The sequence below is a fragment of the Anser anser genome (genome assembly GCF_964211835.1).
Source record: "Anser anser genome assembly, chromosome: 15".
NCBI lineage: Eukaryota > Metazoa > Chordata > Aves > Anseriformes > Anatidae > Anser > Anser anser.
This window is the reverse complement of record NC_139736.1, coordinates 2,598,529-2,624,582: the sequence shown is the minus strand read 5'-3', so window position 1 is coordinate 2,624,582 and position 26,054 is coordinate 2,598,529. Positions and strand designations below refer to the sequence as shown.

The window sequence follows — 26,054 nt, the reverse complement described above, 5'->3', positions numbered from 1 at the left end:
AGGCTCGCAACTTGTTCCTTACTCCAACCTTGCTCCTTGTTTCCGTCCCAGGACAAAGGGATGGGTGCTCAACGCTGCCTGTCTCCTTCCTGCATCAGTGCCCAGCCTCAAGATGCTGCAGACTCCGACTGAGCTCCGCATTACGAAGGATGTAAGCAAAACAAAGCCAGCACGACCAACATAAGCTGCAGGGGCAGCCACGAAGACGTGCTGCAATCCCAGATGCAGACAGGCTGCACAGCACAGACCGAGAAAGGCGAGAAAAGGTTTCAAGGCTGGATGTACCTGCAGTCACCAAAAAAAAAAAGGCTGCATTGCCTTACAGGACCCACCCGTGCTCAACTGCACCGACATTAATAGTTTCTGTGTAGTAAGTGGTGATTTGCATCAGCACAAAATAGGCCCAGAGCTTATGATTACTGCTGCTGATATGACTATTAAAAATAACTAAAAAAAATTTGGGGGGAACTAAACAGGAGTTTCACAAATTAAGAATGAATGAGAGAACTGTTCTTGGGGAAATAACTGGAAACATCTGTGTATGAACAAACCTTCATGCTTTCAAACACACAAGCGTATGTGAACAAAGGCTCACGGAGAAAGAAGAGCATTGTCTTATTTCTGATAACAAACAAAAAAACCTACTTTGGAAACCCAAACAAAACAAAACAAAAAACCCACCCTACCTTATTTACCCTTGCTGCTTTCACAGCATGACAGGATGGTTTAGATTGGAAGACACCTCTGGAGGTCATCTGGTCCATCCCTGCTTTCAGGAGGACTTTACCTACCTATGCCCTCCTGCACTGGCTTCAGCAAGAGGCACCCAAAGGCAGCAGAGCACGAGGGAGAGGAAGATTTCACTGCCTGGTCCACCACTTTCTATTTCAGAGAGGGGTTAATTGGAAAATTCAGAGCCAGGAGCCCCTTGGAGCCCATGCTGGGGACCAGACACATCATACTTGGAAACCCACTTGTCTGCAGTGGAAATGCATGGGATAAAGTGAACAAACAACTGAACAAATAAATAAAAACCCAGGTTCCCCTGGCGGCGACGCAGAAGGAGCTGGAGGAGGTGAAGCCCCTGGCCACAGCCCCCGTGGACTTGTGTGCTGCTGAAATGCCAGCCTCGGCTCGTTTTCATTTCTCCCTCCCTTCAGCGACTTCCTCCTGATTTTTGACATTTTTAGGGGCTGTCTGGCTCTCCTTCCCTTTCAACTAATTAGAAGCAGAGTGGTAATCCTGCTCCACAGAGAAAACAGCCCACGTCAGACCCAAACAAAACCTAACCCCTGGCCACATCCTCCTTACAATATTTGCATTGCTTGATGGGATTCATGTGCAACTCCCTGTAAACACGGCTCCTGGACTATTCCCAGGGTGCCTGCAATTGCATTCGTTTCACTTATTATACTTGGGGATTTTTTTTCCCTCTAAAGCAAAAAAAAAAAAAAAAAAGCCAACACAGAAAAGCGTGTGGATATTGAACTGCTAACAACAAAAAAAAAAAGGTGTAACTGTGCTGATGGATTAGGTCTGCTTCTCCCGGAGGAGGGGAGCGTGTTGGCCATGTGCTTGTTTGGCTTTAACCCTGCTCCTGCACTGCTGTGGCACTGGGGAAAGCATTGCAGCTCATATAACCCGGACTTCTCCCCACTGCAAGGGCGAACGAGGCTTTTGAATCCCCCTTCCACCGAGGGTTCCTTGCTCCGTTGCTGTTCTCAGTCCTGCTCTCTGCCACCCCAGCCCTTGTTTCTAGCAGAACCAAACAAGAATTAGATTTTGTTTCCCATTAGAAAACACTGATTTGTCAGAAGTGAATCATTGGAGAGGACCGGCTTCGACAGCGACGTTTGATCAGCGTGGACATTTGAAGATACAACAAGGAAAAGCCTGTCCCCAGCAAGGCAGAGGCACGGCTGGTGCCGAAGGGAGACCTCAGGAGAGCAGGCAGCCTGTCTGCTGCTCAGATCTTTCTCATCCTGATGCCAAATCACAAACACTTTAAAAAGAATATAGTCAGAAAATCTGCCTGCCGTTTGGACCCAGCATCTGTCCCTGAGCTTTGATTTCAGAGGATCAGCTGAAACCTAAGGCTGGAGATACTTGCGAAGCAGAGCCCCTGTCCTGCTGAGCCACCCAGGACCCGAGGTGCCTTTGTTCAGGTGCCCTGCTCACCACAGCCCTGAAAACTTCTTTCTTTCTTCTAAATTACCTAACTGTGGTTTTACCTTGCTGTGTGTAAATAATCACCTGCACGAGAACTGTCACTGGAGCTGAAACAAGAGCCCTGATTCCATAAAGACAGAAACGCCACTGTCACCGGCCCGTCTAACACCAAAGCTGAATTCGGTGTCTTTCAGGAAGCCAGAAGAGTTGTTTCAATTTTCTGAAGGAAAAAAGAAAGGCTCTCGCACTACTCCGTGGTCACAGATGTTTAGAGGCTGTCGGAGCTGCCAGGCAAGGTCAGCCGCAGCCGCGCGATGGAAAAGAGACATAAGAAAACTTGTTCTGCCTTTGAAGAAAAGTCTGAAAAAGCAGAAGGAAATGCAGTGTGGGAACAGCTCTGCTTTAGTTGGAGAACGGAGCAGAAGAGGGAGGAGGAAGCCCCCGCTCCTGGCTTGGATGCTTCCCAGGATGCTTCCCCGGTCCCTGCTCCCCGTCCCTTCCCGAGGTGCTGGGGCTGGAGGTGCCGAGCCAAAGGGTCCCGCCTGCTCCCCAGCCCGCCTCCTCCTCCTGTGGCTCCTATAAAGGCTTTAAGCCCCTGCCCTAGTTATTTTCATATCAGATTAATGACGGTGATCTGCTCCCTGATTCAAAAGCAGGATTACCCTGAGTGCTCTGCCCTGACGGACTAATCCTCCCTCCACCGCACAGATATTCGAGGCAACTTCAGTTCAGAACCCAGTTCCTTGCTGCTGGCTCCGAAGCTGTGCTTTAAGCCCTTGGTGACCACTTTCCCAGAGCCCCCCCCTGAAGCCACCCCACCTCCGGGAGGCCCCCGGAGCCCACCTCAGCGGTGGTGCTGCTCCGCAGGCTGGGACTGCACTGGGTGCCTCTGCACAGCATCCTCTGGGGCCAATTCAGAATGCCCACCAAGGAAGAAAAGTCCCATTATTCTGATAATGACAGGAAAATGCTCAGAAAAGAAAAACGGGGAGGGAAAAGGTGAAAAAAAGTCTGACTCTTGTGCCAGTGCGAATAGCAAAGACCTGGATGAAAACAGAAGTCCCGCAGCACAGAAAGGCCTCCTGGGTGACACCCAATGTTTCCGCCTTTGCTGCAGCTTCCAAGGTGATGGCACCTAAAATATCTGGGCCAAGCTCAAATCCCCCGAATGCCCTTTGGGCAGGCGGCTGCAGTGCCCGGGGGCTGCTCCGTGCTGCGGGGTCGAAGCAGTCTCTTGTGCCAAAATCCAGCCCTGAGTTTGGAAGCGGCAATGCAGAAACGGGATCCTGCCTTCAAAGTCTGTTGGTAGCACCTGCTGCTGGCACAAGCTCTGGCGCTGATGCTCTCTGGCAGAGTTTCACAGGGTTTTATGAAATTCACCTCCAGGGAAGACCAGTGGCTTGAGGATGAAGGGTGCTGGTTGCCAGAAGAGGCCCCAGCATGGCCAAGACCCTCTGCCATGCCAGTATAGATGGTCTTTACCGGCTCATCCTTACCAACTACACTTGACTTGATCTAAAAAGAGAGGTGGGAATTAAAATGGATGTTGATGCAGGCACTCAAGACAGTTTGAGTGTTTGCAGCAGCAAAACCGAACCGAAGGAGCCCAGAGCAAAGAGCTGGGCCAGTCACTGGCACCACGTCACCTAGCCCCCGGTATTAATGCCAGAGCATGTGTGAGGAACAGGCAAACCAAAATAAAACCACACGGGAGCTGTGCGCGTGTCCTGCCCCAGCACCTCCTGCCTTTGACCGCAGCCCTGCAGCAGGGCTCGAGCAGGCTCACCTGGCACGGAGGCAGCTGCACAGCAAGACTCGCTCGTCTCCTAAGAATATTGCCAATTAGTTAAGGAATCCAGCTAGCAAACACAGGAACACTTTTTTTGTTTTGGTCTTTAAAACAGCTCTCTGCTGGTGCAGAGCGGAACGGGACATCAGAGCCGCTTGGCACCTCACGACAGGCAGCCTGAGGTGGTACGGCATTTTATAGCGGGGCACGAACAAGTTGCCTTAATCCAGTAAGGGTTACCTGAGAAAAAGTTTGTACTTGGCCTCTGATATAACATGTCTTCCCTTCTCTCTTCGTAATGCACTTCGCAGACCTGCCCGCACGAGCTCGTCACAAGGACGAAAGGCAGCTGGAGAACTTCAGCACCCAGGCATCCAGGGCTGACCCTCTCATCTCACTTTACAAGAGCCTTAATTCCACCGGGTTTATGGCAGCAGCACGAACCTAAGCAGGCGCAGAAATAAGCCGTGTCTTTCCCGAGCATTGCACTCGTTCAGCTCAGCCAGCTTAGCCACGGACTGAATTCAACTGAAGCCCAGCCCCAGCCGGGCCGGTCGGCTCCAGCTCCTCCGGAGATGGTTTGTGCTATTTCACACCGCGGCGTGGAAGGCTGCAGGCAGAAGAAAAGAATGAGTCTGCTTCATCGAAAAACCCAAATGCAATCCCGGCCTCCCCCAGCTCCTTCCCCCCGTAAACCTCTGGTTCTTGGCACAGGCAGAAACGTGAAATGAGCTCAGCGATGCAGCTCGGATCTCCGCTTCGTGCACGCCAGCCAGCAAAACCATGTGGATAGTTCCTGTTTCTGGAAGACTTCAAGATGCTTACACATTTGCGCAATGTTATATGGGGATTTCTTGGCCTGCAGGTGAAAGTCTAACATTTTCTTTAAAAATTTGAAGGCCTTAACTGTAAAAATGAAAGACTTGAAAAGGAACTGCTAGTCTTGCTAGAAAGCAAGGTTTTCAATGCCCAGTTTAAAGCTGCGCGGGTTCACAGTGGATTGCCATGCCTGCAGTCCTGGTTTGTATCCCGTTGCCTTTGCATCAGGTGTTTCTCCTCTCCACGTAACGAGCACAGACAAACGCAGAGGAGCGGGCACGGGGTGGGCTCAGACATCTCCTAACGCGCTGGTCTGCTCCATGCTGCAGCACAGCCAGTGCCTCACCATATTCCAGGGGATAATCTCCACCATCCATCACTCTAATTCTAAAAATATTTCTGCAATAAACACAGTAAAAACGCCGGGGCCGTATTTCTGCTGTGTCACAGAGCCCCTTGCTCTCATCCCGTGCCTCGTGACGAAGGATGTGCTGATAAAGCCCAGGTCCTGCGGGGGGACCTGCCGCAGCTTCCCGGCAAAGCTGCCCCCGAGAGGCGGGAGCCCAGTGCCCAGCCACTGGAAAGCAGCAAGACAGGCTCGTGATGCTTACTATTTTCACATAATCTTATTATTTTTAAGCCAGTCAGGGGATTTTGGAGACTTAACCCGTTATTTTAAATGCTTGGATTTGGCAGTACTGCGGTTATTGCCGTTACCATATCTGTACGTACCGCGCGCGATGCTGAGGAATAGCACACAGCAATAAAAGCCAAGTTATAGTTACAAGCAGAACATATGTTTACAGAAGCAGCAGCCAACTGAAGTTTCAGTTTTTATAGTCGAAGATGTGACTAATGCACTAAATATACACACATGCACGTATATATATACACACACATCTGAGAGACGGGGATTTTCGGACTGCTCTTGGTGAGCTGGGCATGCACTTCTCGTAGGAAGGCAGCAGAACTCGGGGATGTAATTCCTGCTGTGCAACATCACAGCCTTATTTTCCATTCAGAAACGAGGCCAGCTGGAAACCCAAGGACCCGCTCGCAAACCGCCCAGCCCAGCATCCGTCCCTGGCAGAGGCAGGGCTGCAACCGGCTGCAGGAGCCCTTGGGAGGCAGGAGAGGGCTCGGGAGGGCTCGGTGGGACCCCGAGCAGCCCAGCAGACCCCGAGGATGCGAGGCTGCCCCTCTGCGTGCAAAAGCAGCCACCCCATGAGATGGCAGCCAGGCTCTGGCACAGCGCTGGAGCACCAAAGTGCTTGCAGGAACGGGTGGCCAGGATGGGGGAGAGCAGGACCACAGGGTGGGCACCACCACTGCCTCATCCCATGGAGTACAGCCACCATATCCACCCGTCTGTGCCCCCTGACAGACGGACAGGACACCCCATAGGCTCGGGCACAGCTGGGAAGCAGCTCTGGTGTAAAAACACCGAAGTGTTTTTTAGGTGCCTCGTACCTATTTCGGGGTGCTGCCCACATCCCGGTGAGTTACGGTAACACTTCCCATCACCTCACGCTACAAGTGACAAAAATAGCTTTAAAAGCCTGCAATATCCACCTCGTCCTTTATGCTAAATAATGGAAAACAGTCCGGACTCGACGATATTTGGTAAATAGGAGCAGGGGAAAAAAATAAAAAGGAAGAAGAAGAAAGAACAGAACTGCAAGAAAAATGACTCAGAACACAAATCCCGAGAGGCAGCGCTGGCTGGTGCTGGCATAATTTTAAGGAACATTCTTATTTTTAAAAAGTTGATTGATTAAAGCTATTTTTAGTGCCCATACTGCACTGGATCATTTGGGTTCGTTTGCTTATGAATTGTAAAACAAAATGAGGCAGCTGCACTTCAGAAATATATACCTCCCCACCAGCACCACAAGCACGCAGCCCAGAAGCAATATTTCAGCCTGAAAGACACCAAGTTGGCACATGTCTTCGGAGATCGGGCTGACTGCAGAGAAATCTTGTTTAAGAAAGGATTAGCCTGAGTTACTGGAATAACTGCATCCCGCTTGTTTGTTATAACACGTAAAATAACCATAACGAGACCCCAAACGGACCCTGGGCAGCGCGTGCGAAAGCCAAGCGGCCGCTGCAGGATGTGTTTTTCTTTCCCAACGTGGGGATAATGCTTTTTGCCTTGCACGGCCAGAGATCGGGAGAGCTGGGCACAGCTCCTGGCTCTGGCCTCGCTGGATGTTGTGCACAGCAGAGACCTGCTGCAAAGCCCGGGCTGCGCCGTGCCATATGAACGCCTCCTCTTTGGTTTTGGCACTCAGGGCTAGCTGGAAATGCGTTTGCACTGAAGGTATTTGCTCTGAGAGCACAGAGAAGCTGGCGCTTGTCCTGTCGGGACGGTCGCTAGCATCCACTGAGACACAGACACAAATGGGCAGCAGTCCTCAGATAACCCCCCTTTGCTGACAAATCTGGGTAATGGCTGTAATGCAGAGATCAAAGCTTGTTCACAGATCGTTCAGCGGCAGTAAAGGGAGGATAAATCCAACTCATTACGCACCTTAAATCATTCACCTTGCTCAAGCCAATCTTTTGGAGCCATAATGAATTTGAAAGCGGTTAACTCCAAGTCCTTGTCGTGTGTCATTTGTCAGGCAGCTCCACTCACCCTGCCTGCTGTAGGAGACGGGTGGTGCACAAGTCGCCGCTTTGGGGGATTCAGCCTCCAGCTAAAAGGATGACACGGGCAGAAAAGCACCTCGAAGGGTGCAGGGTGCTCGCTGCCTCCTCCTCCCCTGGGGCTTGTAGGAGCAGGATCGCTAACCCTGCTCCTCCCCGGCACAAACCTGTCCCACTGGGGCTCATGCAGGGAAATCAAAGCGATGCTAACCATCGCTGTGCCCAAACCCACCGGGAAACTTCCCCACACCAGCCTGCCAGCACGCATCACCTGGGACAAATCACCTCTGTTGGCTGCGTTACTTGAGTGCCTGTTAATGCCCAGAGTGATGATGGTGAATGCATTTAGCCTGTCGCTAAGGCATCCTGAGACGGCCCGGCAGGAAACAAGGCTGTATCGATTGAAGTGACATCAATGGATGCACTCCGTGGGATTCAGCGGCGCATTGGGGAGCGAAGCACAGTCCTGGCAGGAGCCCCAGGAAAGCCTCCAGTCCTGCCATTTCCACACATCATGCACAAAGCCTTGGGAATTCCAGGGTGCGAGTCCTGATCGACTGTGCTCAGAGATCCCAGGGCTGGGGCTGGAGGTCAAGCCACAGCCATTTCACCCCAAACACACCCAAATGGTCTCTAAACACATCGCAACCCGCTCAGCCACCAAACCCACTAAACCCACCCGAACGAGAACGTACCACGCTCACTAAACTCCCAGCCGTCATTTACCCGGCGAGGAGACAAGGACAGAAATGTTTCGCCTAGTCCCCTCCGCCTGCGTCACTCACTTGATTAAAACACATCTAAGCACCTATCTGCGCGGCGCCGGGCGAGGGCGAGCAATCAGAGCAGGTAATTGCCTGCGAGCGACGGGCGCGTGGGTGAGACGCCAAAATCCCCGGGGGAAGCGGGTCAGCGAGGGCAGCGAGCCGCAGCCGCATCCCGGGGGCCGCACGGTGTCATGGCAACTCGGGGCCGCAGCTCCGCTGCCAAAACGATGCTGCTGGGGTGAATCCAGAGGGAGGCTGAGCTCTGAACATCTCCTCTGCCCCGCTGGTGCGGCTGGAGGGGGCTGCGGGCAGGGGGGATGCGGCTCTCCAGGTGCCTGCCCTCGCTGGGCTCAGCTCCTGCATCGCAGCGAGCGATGGGGCAGCTCTTCTGGCTCTGTCCAAGGGTAAATACAAAGGTGCTTTTCCCACAGAGGGACACCCCCAGGGCTTGCCTGATGCAGTCGGCGTGTCTGGGCTGAGCATCGCTTGCCCCGTTTTCCCCCCGGATCCCAGTGAATTGGCTGGGGCGAGGGCGGGCAGCAGCCTTCCCCGTGCCCTCGGTGCTGAGCCGGAGCCGTCCCCTGCGGGGGACCGCACAGGTGACACACACCGCAGCGACTCCCGACGGGGACGTTGGGTGTGAAGACGAAGCAGCTTCAGGGCTGCGATTCCCATGGAAACACATCACCTTTGCTTCCATTTGCCTTTTTCCTACAAGTCCCCATGGAGAAAGGCCCACGGCTCCCACCCCGCCAGCTCCCTGCCTCAAAAGCGCAGCCCCGCGGATGGGATCTCAGCTGGAACCCTGAAAACAAAGAGGAGAGGCTGACTTTGTTTTCCCTGTGTCATCTCTCCAGCCGGCGAAAAAGTGCTTTGCAAGAAAAAGCAAGCAAATAAATTAAACGTTGCCGAAGCACAGCGCGGTGGGGTAAGGAGAAGCTCCTTTTATAGATGGGAAACATCAGCGGGAAGAGGCGGGCGGGCTGCGAGGTGTTCCCGCTCGTGATCCCAGCCTGCACCCACGCAGGGCAGCGCGGGCTGCCTCAGGGAGACAAACACAGCCCGGGTCTGAGCCCCAGTGGGTGTCAGAAAGCTCACAGCCCGTCCCGACCCCTCCGGCCACCTCCCAGGCCAGAACAGCCGGCACCGACCGAGCGGGGACGGCCGGACCTTGGGACACGCTTGCGGTGTTGGGACACGGCCAGGGTTTCTCACCAAGACCTCCCCTGCAGGACCAGGTTTTGGGGTTACCAGATGAGCTGCTCTAAGCGCTTCTCCTCCATGCAGGGGCATCCCAACACCCCGGGCCCCCCCTGCCCTCCCCACTGCTTCCCCTCGCAGAGGAGCTGCAAACCTCTGGGTGACTGCGCAGGGAAATGCCGCGGGGCGGGGGGGGAATCGGGGACGCCTCGCCCGGGCTGAATCCAACCCCCAGCTTCCTGCAGGTTTCCAAGAGCAAAGGAAAGGCTGAAAGACAAAAGATGCTGGAAGAGAAACAGCTGCGCTTTTCCTTCCTCTGTCCTTTCCTTCAGCTACAGACGGAGCCGCGTGGGATGGAAACAAGCTGCGGTGCAGCCCAGTAGCTCTGGGGATAGCACGGACTGGCTGTTAAAGGATGAGAGGAGCAGAAAAGCTCCTGAAGGACCAGCTATCCTATCCCCTCAGCCCCTTTTTCGCTCCTGGCCTTAGATGCTCCAGGTGCTTTGCATGCCGTTAGCACCGCCGCACTTAGGGTTGGCATTTGCAAAGGCAGAGAGCGGCCACAGAGTTTGTTCTTGTTTCTACGATGATTCAATTGCTTTGGGTAAAGCTGCTCACCTTAAAAAATTGGTCTGCCACATTTTGGCTTCGTCATAAAGCAGCCCCGGCCCCCAGCTGTTTTTGCCATAGGGGTCACAGCTGAGCCCTGGTGAGGGGTTCAGACTCTTCCCACAGCAGCCCCTGCACCCAGGTCAGGTCACAGCTTCAGAGTAGCCTGGGGTAATTTCAAAATGCTTCAGCATTTCGGTTCTTAGCATCACCGATCCCTGTTTTAATGAGCTGAATAGCACACAGAGCCAGGGACACTTCCATCAGCCTGATCTCCTCACTCTCCACTTGCGGGTTTGACATTAAAACCAGGTCACTCAGATTAAAACTTTGTCGTCTTTTTAAATTCAATGCACCCCGTAGCTTCTGCGCAGGATTTCCAAGCATTTATAGTCCAGCGAGCTCAGTCCAGAGGATCAGGGGAACGCCTCGACAGAGGGGGCTCTTGGTGAGCACCCAGGCTCCGATTTGCCCCAGATTTCCAGCCACACTCACGGCCGATACCCATGCCAGCAGGAGAACTAGCACCTATTGCACTTCAAAAATCTATTCTGCCAACGTGGGGACAGGAGGATCCGAAAGGACCAGAGGCACCAAGCCTGGCCGGGCGGTTCCCAAGTGTTTGCAGCTGAAATCTCCTCCCTGCACATCTCATGAGACCAGCTCGCACTGCCCAGCTCTGAGTTTGCTAGAAATCTGGACAACCAAGCTTTTTGCAGCGTATCAGCATTAATAACAGAAGGTGCCCTTCTTGCCTCACATAGTTAATGCTGTGTCATAAACTTGGCTGCCACTATCGATGCCAATGTGACGTTGGTGTCCATGTAAATGCCACTCCATAGCAGTAATGTCAATGCCGCAGTCCCCAGGGTCAATAAACAACAATACCAAATGTCACCCTGCCGGAAAGTATTGAGTAATTGGGAAATGCTAATAGAAAGGTAAAAATCAGGGATGCACGTGGGGCACGGAGTTTGCCTGGAGGAGGAAACTAATTCCACCTCAGTCCCGAGCACTGCCAGCTGCTGGGTTTGGCCCTGCTGCTGCTGCCCTTGGTTTTCACCGCTGCTGTGGGCAGGGGCTGCCCAGGCACCCTGCAGTTAGTGCATGGGGGTTAAGAAAAGGGTAATAATTCCTTCGAGGAGCTGGCAGACGGCAGCTTGGGGCCTGGAGGATGGTGTGGTGAAATGCTCCTGATGTACTGCCTGTCTGTAACATCTGCTCCTGCAACCGGGCTGTGCTGGAGAAGACAAAGAGGTCCAAGAAGCGTGGTTTGTCCGCCCAAGAAATGCCCTTTTAACCTAACTGGCATTCAGAGTTTTTACCAAAACTCTGCTTGAGTTCAGTGAGCGAAGCTATCTCAGCTCGATCCACTTCCACATGCACATTGGGCAGATGTACCTGTCCTCAGGAAGGCTTCCAGCCGCCGGCAAATGCCTCAGGGCAGCCAGAAGGACCACAGTCAGCCCCAACACCAGCTCCTCGCTCACAATTCCCATTTAGGACAGCCGCATATTTTTAATTCAGCTGCAGGAAGCTGAGGTTCCCAAAGCGCCGAGCGCTCCTGCAGCTGGGCTGTTGTGATAGACCTGCATAAGCAGCAACATCCATCACAGCCAGATAAAGCTCACCTATCTCAGCACAGTGAATTGATGGATTGACCCACTCTGTTAAAAGAAAGTATTACTGGCAGAGCAAAGAGCTTTCTTTTTTTTACTTTTTTTTTTTTCCTGACTGCAATATTGAAAAAAGGGAGAAAATAAAATCCCCAATCAAACACTTCATGTTATACTTGGATCCATGGCATGTTCTTCTGATGAAAAGAGGCAATTATTTTCCAGAATAATTTAAGCAGCTTTGATTCAAGGGGCAGTTTAGACTGACATTTAAATGGGCTCGAATTTAAACCAAGCTGTATTATCAGCTGGTGATTTTCTACTCACCGCTTCAAATAACTCCGTGCCCCACATTTGCCATGTAATAACTCCCCGGTTTACAACAATCTCAGGAGGGAAAGGACCTGGGTGACCGAGTGACCTGCTTTGCCACGGGAAATGCTCTGGTTTAGGCAGGTGATGGGGATGCCGTGCAGCAGTCGGTGCGTTGTGGGGCACTGCAGCGTCCTGCAGCTTTGGGAGGAACGTGGAAGAGGCAAATCCCAGTGCAGGATGCTGTTGGTCACAGCAGTGTCACGGTGTGGTTTGATGAACTTTGCCTCTCCAACCTGCCCCAAAACCCTCGTATCATGATAGCAGCATCTGTGTTGTGTCTTCTGGCTAGATGCTTCGGTGCTTTCTCTTTGCTTTGCAGTCCTGGATTGTCCAGTGAATGATGGGGTCTGAATACAACCCACTGGCACCTAAACAAGCTTGTACAAACCACAGGGAAATAAATAATTGGGCAGCTGAAACCTGAACTTTTGCCCCAACCAGGAGGTGAGCACAGACCGCTGCTTTCTGGGGATGCCACGTGGCTCGGATGCCTTGGAGCATTCGCTCCCCTTTGCTGAGTGACCCACGGACTGTCAGACACAAACACCGTGACAGCACCGAGAAGAGGACTTATTCCCCCCGGTTCACAAAATGTTCTTCATGCCTTTTCTATCCAGGGACTTGCCAGCCTTGCTGCTGTGGTATCGGAGAGCCTCGTGATCGTTAATGGCTTCTTTGCACGAGTGGCGCATTTACAGGCGGCTCACCCCAGATGCTCCTTCATCCTCGCCGTGTGCCTTTCCCCCTTGGCACAGCTCTCCGGCTTTCTTCCCTGCTATCCGAGCTGTAGTCTGTGCCGGGATGACAAATGCAGCCCTTAATGCCAAAGGAAATGAGGCACCATTCAAAGGCAGCGCTTCGGAGACAACTGATCCAGGATACGCCTAACGCAGAGCGCGGGGAAACGGCCCGGAGAGAGGCTGCAGAAATTGGGGGCACGAAGCCACGGGCTGCAGGCAGCAGTGGCATGGTTCCAGCTGCTTTTACCATCGCACATCCCTGCAAAGCTCGTGGGAGCTGAACCAGAGCTTCGGTGGGTTTCAAATGGGTGAAGACGATGTTAATTTAATAGAGCCGGGGAGCGTGATGGTTTTCTAACAGACCTCTGGAGGTTAAGGGAGACAAGACGGAGCACTCGCCCGCAGACCTGGATGCTCCGGTCCTGGTATCTCTGGCCACGCAGCACAGCGACCACGTAGGCAGTTAGTAACTACGTCAACACGAAAAGCTGATCGATTCCCCCATTCCTCTGCTCCAGGCTGCTCTGGTGAAAATCTTTCACTAAAGGCATTTTGGGAAGGCTCGCTGGTCCTCTCCAAGCTCGATGGGAAAACACCCTTTCCAGCAGCTCCCTGCTGACTCAGCTATCACAGCAGAGATAGCAAAGGCGGACAGGAAGAAATCTGGTTATTCTGGTCCCTGGTGACGTACACATTTGCATCATAAGTGGGCAAAACCAGCAGGCAAACAACTGTTATAACCCCCACGGTGATGCCCAGGTCCCTCTCTACAGGGGATGCACCCCAGGTCCCCAGGGCTGAGGTCAGACCTGCTCGGCACCCGCTGATGGGTGCCTAAAACCACCAGAGGATGCAGAAATAAGTGGCGGTGTTTTACCAGGTCATGCTGACTCTCTCTTGGATCATGTTATTGCTCTGACTGATGGCAAAGCTAACTTCTTACCTCTGGGGTGCCAGAACCAGATTTTACCGAACCGGAGCGGTCGGCTGGAAATATTTTCCACTTTTTTTCCGTGCAGAAAGTGTCTGGCCATGCAAGTGAACCTCACAGTCAGAAGCTGATTTCTGACCGCCTCTGCAACTTATTTATCTGCCCCCAGGAGAAGCCAGCCCCCAGGATAAGAAAAGCAACGTGGCACCTGAACCCCACCTGCACTAGAGACTGAGCACGGTACCCAACAACTGTCCCATGCTGCAAAAGTGCTGAAAATAGTATTTGTCCTCAAGTGCAAAAGCCAACAAGGCAAATCCTGGTAGCGTTAAGAGAACCCTGTGCACAGCCCTCCAGGCATTCACTCCTGCCCAGCCAGGGACCAAAATCCCACAGCGGGACACAGCAAGGCCGTGGCGAGGGGACGCCCAGCTGCTCTGGGATGAGGATGCTGAAATGGGAAGGGGCAAAGGTCCCTGGAGGCGACGTCTGCAGCCGTCTGCAACCCGCAGTGACCCTCGCAGCTGTCCTAGCTGGCCACGCCAGCACGGCCGGGCTTCTGCAAGCCAGGAAAAGCCCCTCACAGCCCTCATTTTTCTCTCTGCTCACCCCTGCTATCTCTTGCTTCTGCCTCCAACTGGAATATTATCAAAATAAACAAACAGCGGATCTCAAGATGCAGCTGACAGAAAAAAGAGCAAGTGCTGGCCGTCCCTTTTGGACGGAGGGAACACAAGCCAATTCTCAGCTGCTTTTTGGGCCACACAAGGTTCAGGCATGCACTCCCCAGCCCAGACCCCCACCGCAATCACCATGTGCTGAGCAGAGCTTTGATGGAGAGGTACAGCTCTCTGCCATCTCAAATAATTACTTTTCCTTTTTTTTTTTTTCCTTTGGTGGAAAACAGCTTCAGTTTTGTGGGTTTGGGTGCCTTTTTTTTTCACCCCCTGTGCTGATCAGCAAAGCCTGGTATCGCATTTGCCGCTGACCGCTCTGGTGCACGCAGTCTGGGGAGCAAGTGCTCTGCCCCCCAGGCTTTTCATTATGATAATGCTGATTAACACCTTCACTGCTAATGATGCAACAGGGTGAGGAGGGATGGAGGCAAAAGGAGGGAGAAGCAGACCCCAAGATGGAAGGGGCAGGGTGGGTCTGCCCCTGGAAAGCAGCTCCACAGGAGCCCAGATGAGAGCAGAGAGCACAGGGTAATGCTCATGTTCCTCCCGCGGGGGTGCACGTCCCACTGAGGGCCTGATCCTTCCCTGCCAGCGGCGTGGTCCTGCTGGCCTCGAGCAGGAGGTCTGGGGAGGCTGTGGAAAGGCTGCCTGCCCTGCAAACCCCGAGCACCCACGCGGGCTGCAGAGCCCTTCGGGCTGCCGCAGGCAGCACGGCGTGCAAGGAGCGCGGTCAGTGCATCAACCACTTCAGGCCCCAGCGAGGCTCTTCCTTCCGAATTATTTTTTCATTTAAAACCCATCAGCAGGTCAGGCCGTCGCCACTAAGCACCACCCAGCGCCGGGGGAAGGAAGCGAAGGCCGGGCGCTGCTCTCTGCTCTCCCTCCCGGGACGGCGAGCGCTCAGGGACCGGTCCCATCCATCTCCCGCTCAGGGCTGACAAGTGAAATTGCTTCATATCCTTCCCAAAATGTGCGGAATGAAACCGAGATCTATTTTAACACATATTCAAAGGGACACTGTCAAGTAGTTTAGATCCAAAATGAGGGATTTTGTAAACAAACCAAGCAAACAAAAGACTTACAAAGCTTTATATTAATAGAAAAGTTATTGGGCTGCTTTTGCCTTTTTTTTTTTTTTTTTAAACACAGCAATAAAAGAAGGCTTTTTAAAAATTCCCCCTGCAGTGTTTGCAATCCAAACAAAACAGCTTTATACTGACACATGAGAAACGAGCCCGGGGAGGAGCAGGCGCTGCAGACGAGGCGCACGGCGGGCAGCTCCGGGAGCAGTGATGAGAAGCATCAGCCCCCTGTCCCCCCGTCCCCTTGTCCCCGAGCTCCCCCAGCTCAGCCCGGCCTGGGCTGGCCAGGAGGATCACTGTCTGAGCACTGCAAACCCTGCGACGCAAGATAAGGCAGAGATACGCAAGGAATTTTCCACCTTTCCTGGCCCAAGGCAGCATCACCTCCACCACAGCCCCATCTCCGACCTGTCCCCACCAAACCATGGAATCACTGGGGCTGGAAGAGCCCCCTAAGACCACCAAGCCCGGCCGTTAGCCCAGCACTGCCAAGCCTACCACTGGACCACGTCCCTCAGCACCACATCCTCTGAGCACCCCTGGGGCTGGTGGCTCAGCCACGTCCGTGGGCAGCCTGCCCCGGCGCCTCGCAACCCTCTCAGTCCCCCGGTGCTGCCTCACCCCGAAGCATCGCTGTCTTTTGGGTGCTGGGTGCAGGTGGGAACACCCAATGTCTCCCCCAAAATGGGGAAGCCCCAGCTCTGGTGTCATACGGGCACGGGAGACGCTCGGAGAAGCCACAAACAAAGCTTTGCTTAACCGGGTCTCAGGCTGCAAAATGAGAAAGCTGTTGCAATTTACACTTTAAATGAGTTAATGTTCATGAAGTGCTCTTGTATCAGTGCAGGCGGTTGTCAGAGCCAACGCAACAAAATGCTAATTCAGCTCTGCAATCAATGGTGCCTTTCTTAGAAGTGGCTGGGTAATTATGTCTAAACAGAAACGAGTTTTTTAAAGAGGTAAACAGCTGAAATTCATTACCTCTCTCTCCAGTTATCTGGAGTAAATTGGCGACACTGGCAGAGGCAGGAGGTTTGTAAGCACTGCAGAATATCCAGAGGTGCTCAAATGCGATGGGAAGAGGGGCCAGGCTCTTGCTGGGCTGTCCACAGAACAGGGCTGGGAGCAGAGGCTGTGCCGGGTCCCCAGGACCGTATCTATTTAGCACTGCCTTGCTAATAGTATAAAAAAGGTCAGTTAGAGGGATTTGGAAAGATTGCAGCAAACTCAGGTCTTTCCTTCGGAGCACGTTACTCATCTGGCTTCCCCCACCTAATGAACACGCCTCGATGTTAACGAGGCCCCTCCTCAGCACCACTTACAGCTTTAAAAAGGGTGCGTTGGCAAAGCACCGGGAAAAACGATCACACATCACTTGGATGTGCGTGGATGTTAGCAGAGCTTTGGGGAAAATGCACAAAATTCAACCTTTTTTTTTTTTTTTTTGACGTGTGCAGCCAGGCAGGTGCCACGACAGGGTGGCAGCACCCAGGATCGGCTCTGCCCTGACTGCAGCTGGGATGTGTGGGTCCAGCCCCATCCTGCTCCCAAACCCAGCAGCTCTGCAGCGGATGCATAACGCACGCTGAGCCGGATGCTGGAATGGGCTCGCAGAGGGGTTTTTGCTGCTAACTGCTACTCACTTAGGCTAAACGGTTATAAAGTTTGGTGGATGCTTGCAACGCGTTGCTGAGCACGCGAGCTGCCTGCCGACAGCTCCTGCAAAAAAAAAAGGGACCAAATTGTGAAAGGGATCGGCTGGGTTTGAACCAACAGCTGCCCCCCATTGCATGCGACTCCCGAGGGTGCTGCAGCAGCGGAGCATTTTGCTCCGACCACCCGTGGGCATGTTAGCCTGAAGCTGCAACAACGCTCTGCAGCATTTAGGGTTTAGTACTCGGGTCAAGCACGCCTGTAAACTCCACCAGCTTTGGCCTGAATCCAGCGGAGCACTTACACGTGCCTTCTCCTGCTGATTTCTCCCAGGCTCAGAGATACTTCAAGTGCTTGGTGATCCTCCAGCCGGATCCAGGCAGCGATGAGAACGTGCCCGATGCAGCAGGAGCTGCCCGTGGCAGGGGAGGAGGACTGGGTCAGCAGCGAGCAGTGGGGTGGGAATCCCAGGGTATTATCTGCGCTAATTTCAGGGGGAGGTCGGGAGCGAGGAAGCGTGTAATGATGCTAATTGGTGGCGCACAGATGATTAACCCAAATTCCACAACTTCTGCCAGCGCAGTTTTCTTCACCTCGATTTCTTTTCTTTGGTGAAGTACCTTTGGTTGGCTTTCCAAGAGCAAACGAGCCCAGGGCTTCCAGCTCTAACTGAGCAGTTTGGTCGCACTGAGGAGATGCCAGCATGTCGGGCAGGCAGGACAGGGGGCCGGGAAAGCAATAATTAAAAGCAGCAAGTGGTGATTCCCACCTTGGGCGCAGTCCGGGCCGTATGTGCTGACCCCTTTTCTTGCGTGAGAGAATTGCCCATCGCGACGTGGGTATAAAAACAAGCACGAGGGCAGTAGGATTCCATCTGCAAGCACAGACAGGCTGGAAAAACGAGGCAAGCAACATGCATGAAGCAGCACGGGCAATTCGGAGAAGCCCTTGTGCTGCCCCCACGCTGTGCCTAAGGCAGCAGGTACCCGTCGGTGTTCTGCTGGCTGGTGCCGTTTCCACGCTGCAAGTTCAGCCAGAGTGATGCTGCCTTCTCCAGCCACGTGGTTTTTCTTCCTTCGCAGTTTGTAACACGAAGGGAGAGCCTCGCTGAGCAGCACCAGCTTGTTGCACTCCTGCTTGCCCGATTCTGCAATAAATTCCCTGAGCGAAGTTATCTCGTGGATTTAGTACCAGTGTACTCGATGTGCAAGTCATTAAATGTGCACAGTAATTCCAGGGAAGTTCCTAAAACTGTTTCTCTAGGTTAATTCGGGGCCTTTTTAACATTTTCTGTAACTGCAGCCCTAACGAGTACAGACCTCGCGCCCTCTGTGCTTTTGACCCACCTGTTCTCACCGATAGCCTCTGACACGCCCCATGCCCTGCAAGAAAACCAAGTATTACTTATTTCAAAAATTGCCTGTACCTGGCTGTAAGCATCAGAAGCTCCCCAGCCTCATAAGAAAACTTGCCACCACTTCTATCCAAGGGCTGGATCCCATAAAGCAGTTTTCTGCACCCAAGATGCTGCGTCAGGTTATGGCACTTTTCAGCTCCGGACCAGTCCCCGCAGTGCGGGCTGCAGGGGAAACCCGACGGCTCCTCACTGATGGAAATGGCACCTCTCCCGGGGCAGGGGGACTTCTTTTGGCGTAATTTTTATTATTATTGAGAGCTGTAATTTTTAGTATTGTTCCTTTCTTGGCTGCGCTGGATAAACAGGGAGCTCTGCTGGGACTTCGCAGCGCTGCGGTGAGAGGGAAATTTTCATCCGTGCTGAACAGCCCAACAACTCTTCCAGCAAGAACAATATTTTGCTGTCTCCAGACTGCGCTGAGTAAAAATAACTTTCAATGCTCCTCTCAATTAGCTGAACAGCAGAAGGGCTGAAACGTGCATCTAAATTGTGCCCTGCTTGCCTCGGATCAACTCTGGGAAAGGGCTCAGCCCCCGCCGGTCCCCGGCGGCTGTGGGGCACCGTGCTGGTCCCTGAGAGAAGCAGCTGGGATGGGGACATGGGCAGCCAGCCCTGCAGGGGGAAGGGAGAGGCATTTGGGGGAAAAGGGGAGAAAAAGCTTGCAATGGCAGTGGAAGGGATGGGTCAGGGCCGCTGCGGGTGGTGGGGACTGGCGCAGAGTCGGGTTCAGAGCTGTGCCACCCCAGGAAGGGCGAGGCTGACAATTTGGAGGCTGCTCTAGCTCTAAGGCACGCGGGGGAACGTATTTAACTTCGAAGAAATCCAAGGAGAAATTAACCGTTAGCCTGTGGACTAGAATTCATTAATTGCAACCGACAAATTTAGGCGTAGTGCTTCGTTGGCCAACAAACTGCTGGAAAACATTTAATTAAAGGATTGACGGGGAAGTCTTTAACGGCCCAGGAGGACGAGCTCCTGGCTGCTGTGTGTGCCCGCGTGGAGCTGCCCCACGCCGCTGCCTCCCCAGGGACCTCATCCCCGCCAGCGGCACAGCGCCCGTGCAGGAGGTGGCCCCCGCGCTGCCCCCGGGGAGCCCCACGGCAGCGCTCGCTCCTGCTCTCCCTGGCTGTCACCTCCCTTTTTCTCTCCAGGCGATGAATAATGAGAATAAAACCGAGAAAGAAAGCACTATGACAGTCAATTACTGCCTCTGTGATTAACCACCCGAAAGCAGCCCCCACGCACGGCGCCGCTCGATGCTCTGTTTAAACGGAACCGTTCCGCTGGATCCCTTGATGGACGTTTAACCAGGAAGATAAAGTACCTGAAGATTTATTTTCCTGTTTTCGTATATAATCGCAGCTTCCCAAATGTTAATGACTGTGCGCTGTACAACCAGCAGCAATATTTGCATACAAGCCTGGCTGTTGTACGGGTGAACGCACTTGGCTCTTGCTGGCGGAGGTGTCGGGGAAGCAGCGGGGCTCTTTGCAGGTAAAGGCAGGATGCTCAGCCCCCAAGGGTCTCAGCGCAGGGTGAGACAAAGCTGGGATAAAACACAAGGTGGACACCACCGTTTCTTAAGGTTTAGGAAGAGAATTGGCTCCCAGGGTCCACATCTGAGCTGGCATCAGTCTGTCCTTCCCCTGCACAGCCACACAGCACGTCTGGGACAGGGCATTAATGGCAGAGCAGTTATAGTCGAGGTGACCAAACTATTAAAACCTGATTATTTCACTGCGAGTTTCTCCTTCTAATTCATTTGATTAAAAAAATCTAATTTCCATCAACCTCGTTTTTACCAAATCCAGGGAACTCAATGTGCACAGAGCACACCTCCCCTTGCACGGCGCCGCTGCTTTTCTCCGCACAGAATTAGCGGTGATGGGCACAGGGACGGGACACAGCCAGCGTGCTCTCCTTCACAGCAAAAATCCCTGTGCCACTGTGTGCCTCAGTTTCCCCACCTCTCCAATCAGGAGGAAGTGAACAGCCCATTTTTCAAAGTGCTTTGAACTCAGTTGATAATAAACAATAAGTAAAGCCTAGGTGTCATTGCTTAAACTTCAGCAATTTACCCGTAAATTTCTGACTTTCCCCACCTAACTTTACCAGCTAAGCAGTCTGGGACCAGACCACCAAAGTCGCTTTAGCCCATCTCTTCCCCCTGGATTCATTCCAAACATACACTAAAATTGCAACACGATGAACCGTGACCATGCCAGCACCCAGCACTGCCTTGTCCCACACTGCAGCACACTCATAAACCTCATTTTGGGGTTATATAGGGGTTTCAAACAAGGGGGGGATTCTCTCTTTTGATGTTTGGGTTCTCCTGTATCATAACGCTTCCTTCTTGGGTTTCTCCTCTTATACAGTCTCACTGATTCTCATCATAACCAGATTCAGTTCTCAGACACGTAACATTTGTGCTGTACTTGTAGATCCTACTGCATTCACCAACGCTTTCACACTCATCAGCAACAAAACCATTCGGACAAACGAGCCAGAGCTGCCTGAAGTCATTTCAACGCTTGGGGGGGATCCAGCCAACGCGTCTTCCCCCCAGGTCAGTGGTCCCAGGTCTCAGTGCAAAGCCACAATTGAAGCAGCCTGACTGCTGCGATGCTCAAACACAGTTATTTTATTTTTTATTTTTTTCCCCTGGAGAACTCCTTCTCTGCAGAAGTTAAAGGTTACCTGAAGGTTTGCAGCACCGCACCGTGAAATGAGCAAAGAGTTGTTTCTTTCCACCAGACCCTGTGTTGGTCTCACACAGCGCTAACGCTGGAGCAGCTCGGAAGGAGCCTCCAGCCTGCGTGCCACTTCCAATAAAATATTCTGAACGAAGGTACCATTTAGAAATGTTTTATGAATATGTATTAAATGATTATTAGCAGCAATGACTGCGCATTCTTTAAGAGCTTATTGTAAATCACCACGCAATAAAATACATCAAAAATAAATTCCCAACCACTGATGCCCTAATAAGCGCCAATAAAAACACCTATCAGAGCTCGTCGTGCTGCTAAGCAGAGGTACATGCGGCTTTAATGAACTCATTTAAGTCTGATCGGCACCCCCAGCCTGCAAACTCCCACAGTTTGTAACCCCGCGGGCGTTACGAGCGCTGCAGCCCACGAAGCCTGCAGCACCCAAAGCACCTGGAAAGGAGAGGTTGTGCCGGGAAGGCCAAGCTCCAGGCCGGACCACCAGCTGCACGAGAATCCTGCTTCCAGGAAGGGTTTCAGCAGCTTTTGTCCACAAGGAGCAATTCCCTTGCAATGCAGCAGCTCTGCAGCCAGCACAGGTTGTCCCTCGCTGCAAGCACATGGCAGGGCCGCTGGCATCGCCCCCCCAGGGCTCTCCTTTTCCTCGTTTCTTATCTGGCAAAATAACCTTCCACAGAAGATGACTCTTTCTGTAATGATAAAAAAAATCTGGCTCTTGACTATAAAAAACACAAGATGAAATTCAAAAGATTTCCATCCGTTGGCAACTGGAAATCGTGAGATGGCTCAGTGGGAATTTCTGTTCAAATCTAAGACATTTCATTCTGCTGAGTTGTGGTTTTTTGTTTGCTTGTTGTTTTTCTCCTCTGGAAAATTTGCCTATGAAGTCCACTTGTACAGGAGGAATGAAACCCGCTGCCACCAACACCCCTGTTTCTGCTTATCCCACCCACGGCTCGGGAGCAGACCTCTCGGGCTGCAGAGCTGTACGGTTACAACGATGCCAGATACGCCTTTCAAAAAAAAAGCTTCTGGCATTTGTCTCCGAGGACTCCACAAACTCTAGGCTGCCCCTGCAACTGCTCACTGGCCATCCGGGCTCAGACAGGCGCCCTGTGCCCAAGCCCCCACACTTGGGCTATTTTCAGTTCATTTATCTGCAGAACTGCAGCGTCTGCCCTTGGCTGGGGGGAGAGACGAACGTGCCAAATCTCCAGATATTTTGCAATCCTCGTTTTTCTGAGTCCTTACTGCACCCTCCTCTGAAAGCAAACAGTCTGTACGGCCGAGGAGCGGGCTGAGACGCCGCCAGCTGCCTTCGAGGTGAAGGAGGGAGGAGAAATACCTGCGGGCTGCAGGTATAACCGCTCCTGGGTCACCCCGATGAGACCGGGAGAGGCTCAGCAAAGCGGAGGAGAACGCGGTGCACGTGGCTCATCAGAGCGGCTTTCATGTTGCAAAACTACTTTGCCTCCATCATTTCCCTGAATACGGAATTTCGCCAATCAGGGAGGAGCAGACCGTGTCTGGGCACGGATGCCAAATTGCATTTTGATTATACTTTTAGCTCCCCAAATGAAAGGGACTGAAGCAGCACCTGTAATTTGGCTCCGATCGCGGAGTCCGGCTGCTGGAGAGGGCTGGAGCCGGCTGCTGGGAGCTCGCGGGGACCTGCGCTTTCGACAGAGTTATTGAGAGAAAATGCAAAAAATAAAATAAAATACTCTGGCGGGAAATTCTGGTCTGTATTTTTCTTGACTGGGTGGGAGGAGAAGGAGAATACTTCTTAGAGGCTGAGTGTACCTGAGGACAGCTTGATGGAGCTCAGGTTTTTATTGATGGTCTCACTCCGGTGACTCTCATATGCTCCCCTCCTATCATTTTACCCGCACGCCTGCACGAGCCTTCTGTGAACCAGGAGGGAAAACATTCATTAAGGCACCAGGACTGTTTTTCCCAGCAGCGGGGGGTTTACCCACCACTCACACACGGACGGACACAGGGACACAGCTGCGTGGTGCAGTCGTGTCCTGCCTGGGTGACCAAAGGGCCGAGCAGCACCTGTGATGGATGGTCCCAACTCACCCGCACGACAGAAGCCACTTCTGCACTTTCTGCCCAACTTTTGCTGCGTGCACTTTGCTAAACCCGGGGCTGGGGACACCTGAAGGCATCAGGTGACCCTGACATTAAAACCAGGCGAAAAACTGAACCCAGAAATCCCTCGTGCACTGAATTTCCTGTGTTCATACAATCTGGCTGGAGTTAAGTCGGGAACCAGCAGAAGGGAGGAGCAAAGACTTGCTGTGTGGGATCTCCAGCCCTGGTGAGCATTCCCATTTCGGGGTTTTCATCCACGCACACATCCTAAACCCACTCAGCCGCTCCGATAACGTCACCAAAAGCCGCGTTTTCCCCTGCACCATGCCTGTAAACCTGACGCCTTGCAAGAATCAGATTTCCCAGCTTTCTGAAAGGAAACGCCGTGGGAGGCTGGAAGCCGGTGCCTGGGGAAGCTTGCAGAGCATCTGCTCCCCTCCGACCGCGGCAAAGCCCATCAATCCTGCGGAACAGCCAACGCAGAAGTGACTCCAAATCTGTATTAACCTGAGTTAATGTGGCAGCCCCGGACAGCACCGGCATACAGCTCAATCAAAGTGTCAGGACGTGAATGAAATTAGCATTTGATGAAATTGCGTTTATAGCCTGGCAGTGACAGCAAGGGCATGTGCATATGTATCCTCTTCTCCTCTCCCATGCTTTGCTATAGCAGTTGGAGACCAATTTAAGGAAGGCTCCAGGAGCCAAGCGGTAACAACAGACCTCACTTTTCCATCTTCTGTAAGGACACAGCAATGGCTCGCTCAGGGGTGCTTAGGAGATATCCGCTGCCAATTAAACCTAAATATCTGCTCGTGCTTCTTGAAACCTGGAGATGGCAAACAGAAGAGGACGGAAAAAGGACAAACTTCTCACAGCCTGGATCTTCCAGCAGCTTTTGGTTCTGGCTCCAAAGGTCACGTTGTCCTTTATCCTCACCAGGATGGGGGCTGATCTCCATCAGCCCAGAAAGCGTGGGGTGGGGCTGCTGAGATGTGGCTGCACCACGGCACGTGAGTCTTGGCTCGGGAGCTTTTTGCCCATTGCCCTGCATGGTTGTAGCTGCATCCTCGGTGCCAAGCTCCATTTCTCCTTCGTTCTCATTAAAAACCTCCCGTGCAATTTGTCAGCCTACAGGTAGTCACCCCCAGATGGTGCGGAGCTGCGGACAGCGACACCTCAGCTTTTGTACCCTGCAGTTTGCCAACACAGAGCAGAAAACACTGCACACTGCAGAAGAAAACACATAGCACAGAACCCTCCACAGACACCATAAATTCTTTTGAAATATTAATATTAATAATTAACCATGTTCCACTGCATTATCTCTGCTCATCCCCTTCAATGCAACTTTCTTGTCTCGCAGATTTGAAAGCGAATGTGAATGGCATAAAATGTTAATACTTAGGGACAACATAAAAGCATCCTACCCCTTCCTTTATCCATCTCATGATTTATTCTGTTTTTACATTCTCCCTACAGTTGTTTTGCAATAGCAAAGTTGCATCTTCCACAAAACGTGGATATACACACGTCCACTTTGAATCATGACTAAGCAGTCCATTGAAGGATTAAAAATAAGGGAAAGAAAACTCCAATTCTTTCCCCACTGGCAGAACCCAGAATATTAAATTTGAGACCAAGGCCATGGTACAGAAGAACATTTTGAAGCTGCAGAAAGCACGTGCCAAAGGAGGCAAGGCTGTTTTGGAACACGGGGCAGTGGGAAGAATGTTTTTGTTGCTTTCCTCCAGGCACAGTGGCTGCAGCTCGCTGAAGCCGATCCTACCCGGTCGTCACATTGTCCTGCTTCAGATGTTTTATCTTCATCATCATCAGAAGGGAATGACTTTGGTCTCTCCCTCTCAGCAGCTCTCTTATCTGCCCTCTGCATTGCTTTAATCTGTTTGCTTGTTTGTTTGCTCTTTCTCCCCAGCTGGAGACAGAGGCTGAACTGAAGAATATTTGCATTCCAGCTCAGAGTGATTACAGAGGCCTCCAGACCTCTTGGTCCCAAGCAAATGGAAAATCTTTGCATTTAAGACCTAGGCAGCTCAGAGAACCCTAAGAAGTCCCGCAAAGCCACTTGTCTGTGGTGCCACGTGGCTCATGAACAGCGCATGAGAACAAGGGCTGGCAAACCCTCGGGGCGAAGCAACCCTCCCCGCTGCGTGGAAGAGCCTGGTGTTGGGTCTGCTGATCCTGACGCTTCTCTGAGCTCATCATTTCTTTAATTAAAGTGGGATTGCGCCACTGCGGCGCAAGGGAAGCAAGAGCCCGAACCCCTTTCCAGGAATCCCGAGAATATTTGCAAGGGAGCTCTGTTTTTCGTTGGTTTGCAAGAAGCTCGTGCCTACGGAGGAATTTTACTAAAAATACTGGGAGTGTTTTGACATTGAATGGTGCCAGAAATACACCCGGCCCGCGGCGTAACAGAGGAAGCATATGCTGAGCTCCGTTTCAAGGTCTTCTCCTAAAGCTGGGCTGGGAGTTTGGGGGTGGAGAACGCGCTTTAAAATAGCGTTCTGCAAAGTTCTGGGGAGGCTGCTGGCAACGGAACATGTAATTCTGGGAACGTCTTAGCAATTACAAGTGACTAAGTGCAAGAGGAGGATTTCCCCCGTTACCTCGTTGGGGTTGCTGAACGTGGCGGCGCCTCCCGCCCGCCCCGTGCCCACGTCCCCGAGCTCACGACTCCCCACGTGCGCGCTTGCACTTGTGCGGCG

The 26,054-nt window shown here is 52.6% G+C and overlaps 1 protein-coding gene across 4 annotated transcripts in view; it reads right to left on the bottom strand.

Moving 5' to 3' along the window:
* Window positions 1–26,054, bottom strand: part of CACNA1H (calcium voltage-gated channel subunit alpha1 H) — a 228,334-nt gene that overhangs the window by 122,699 nt on the left and 79,581 nt on the right. The window lies entirely within an intron of this gene.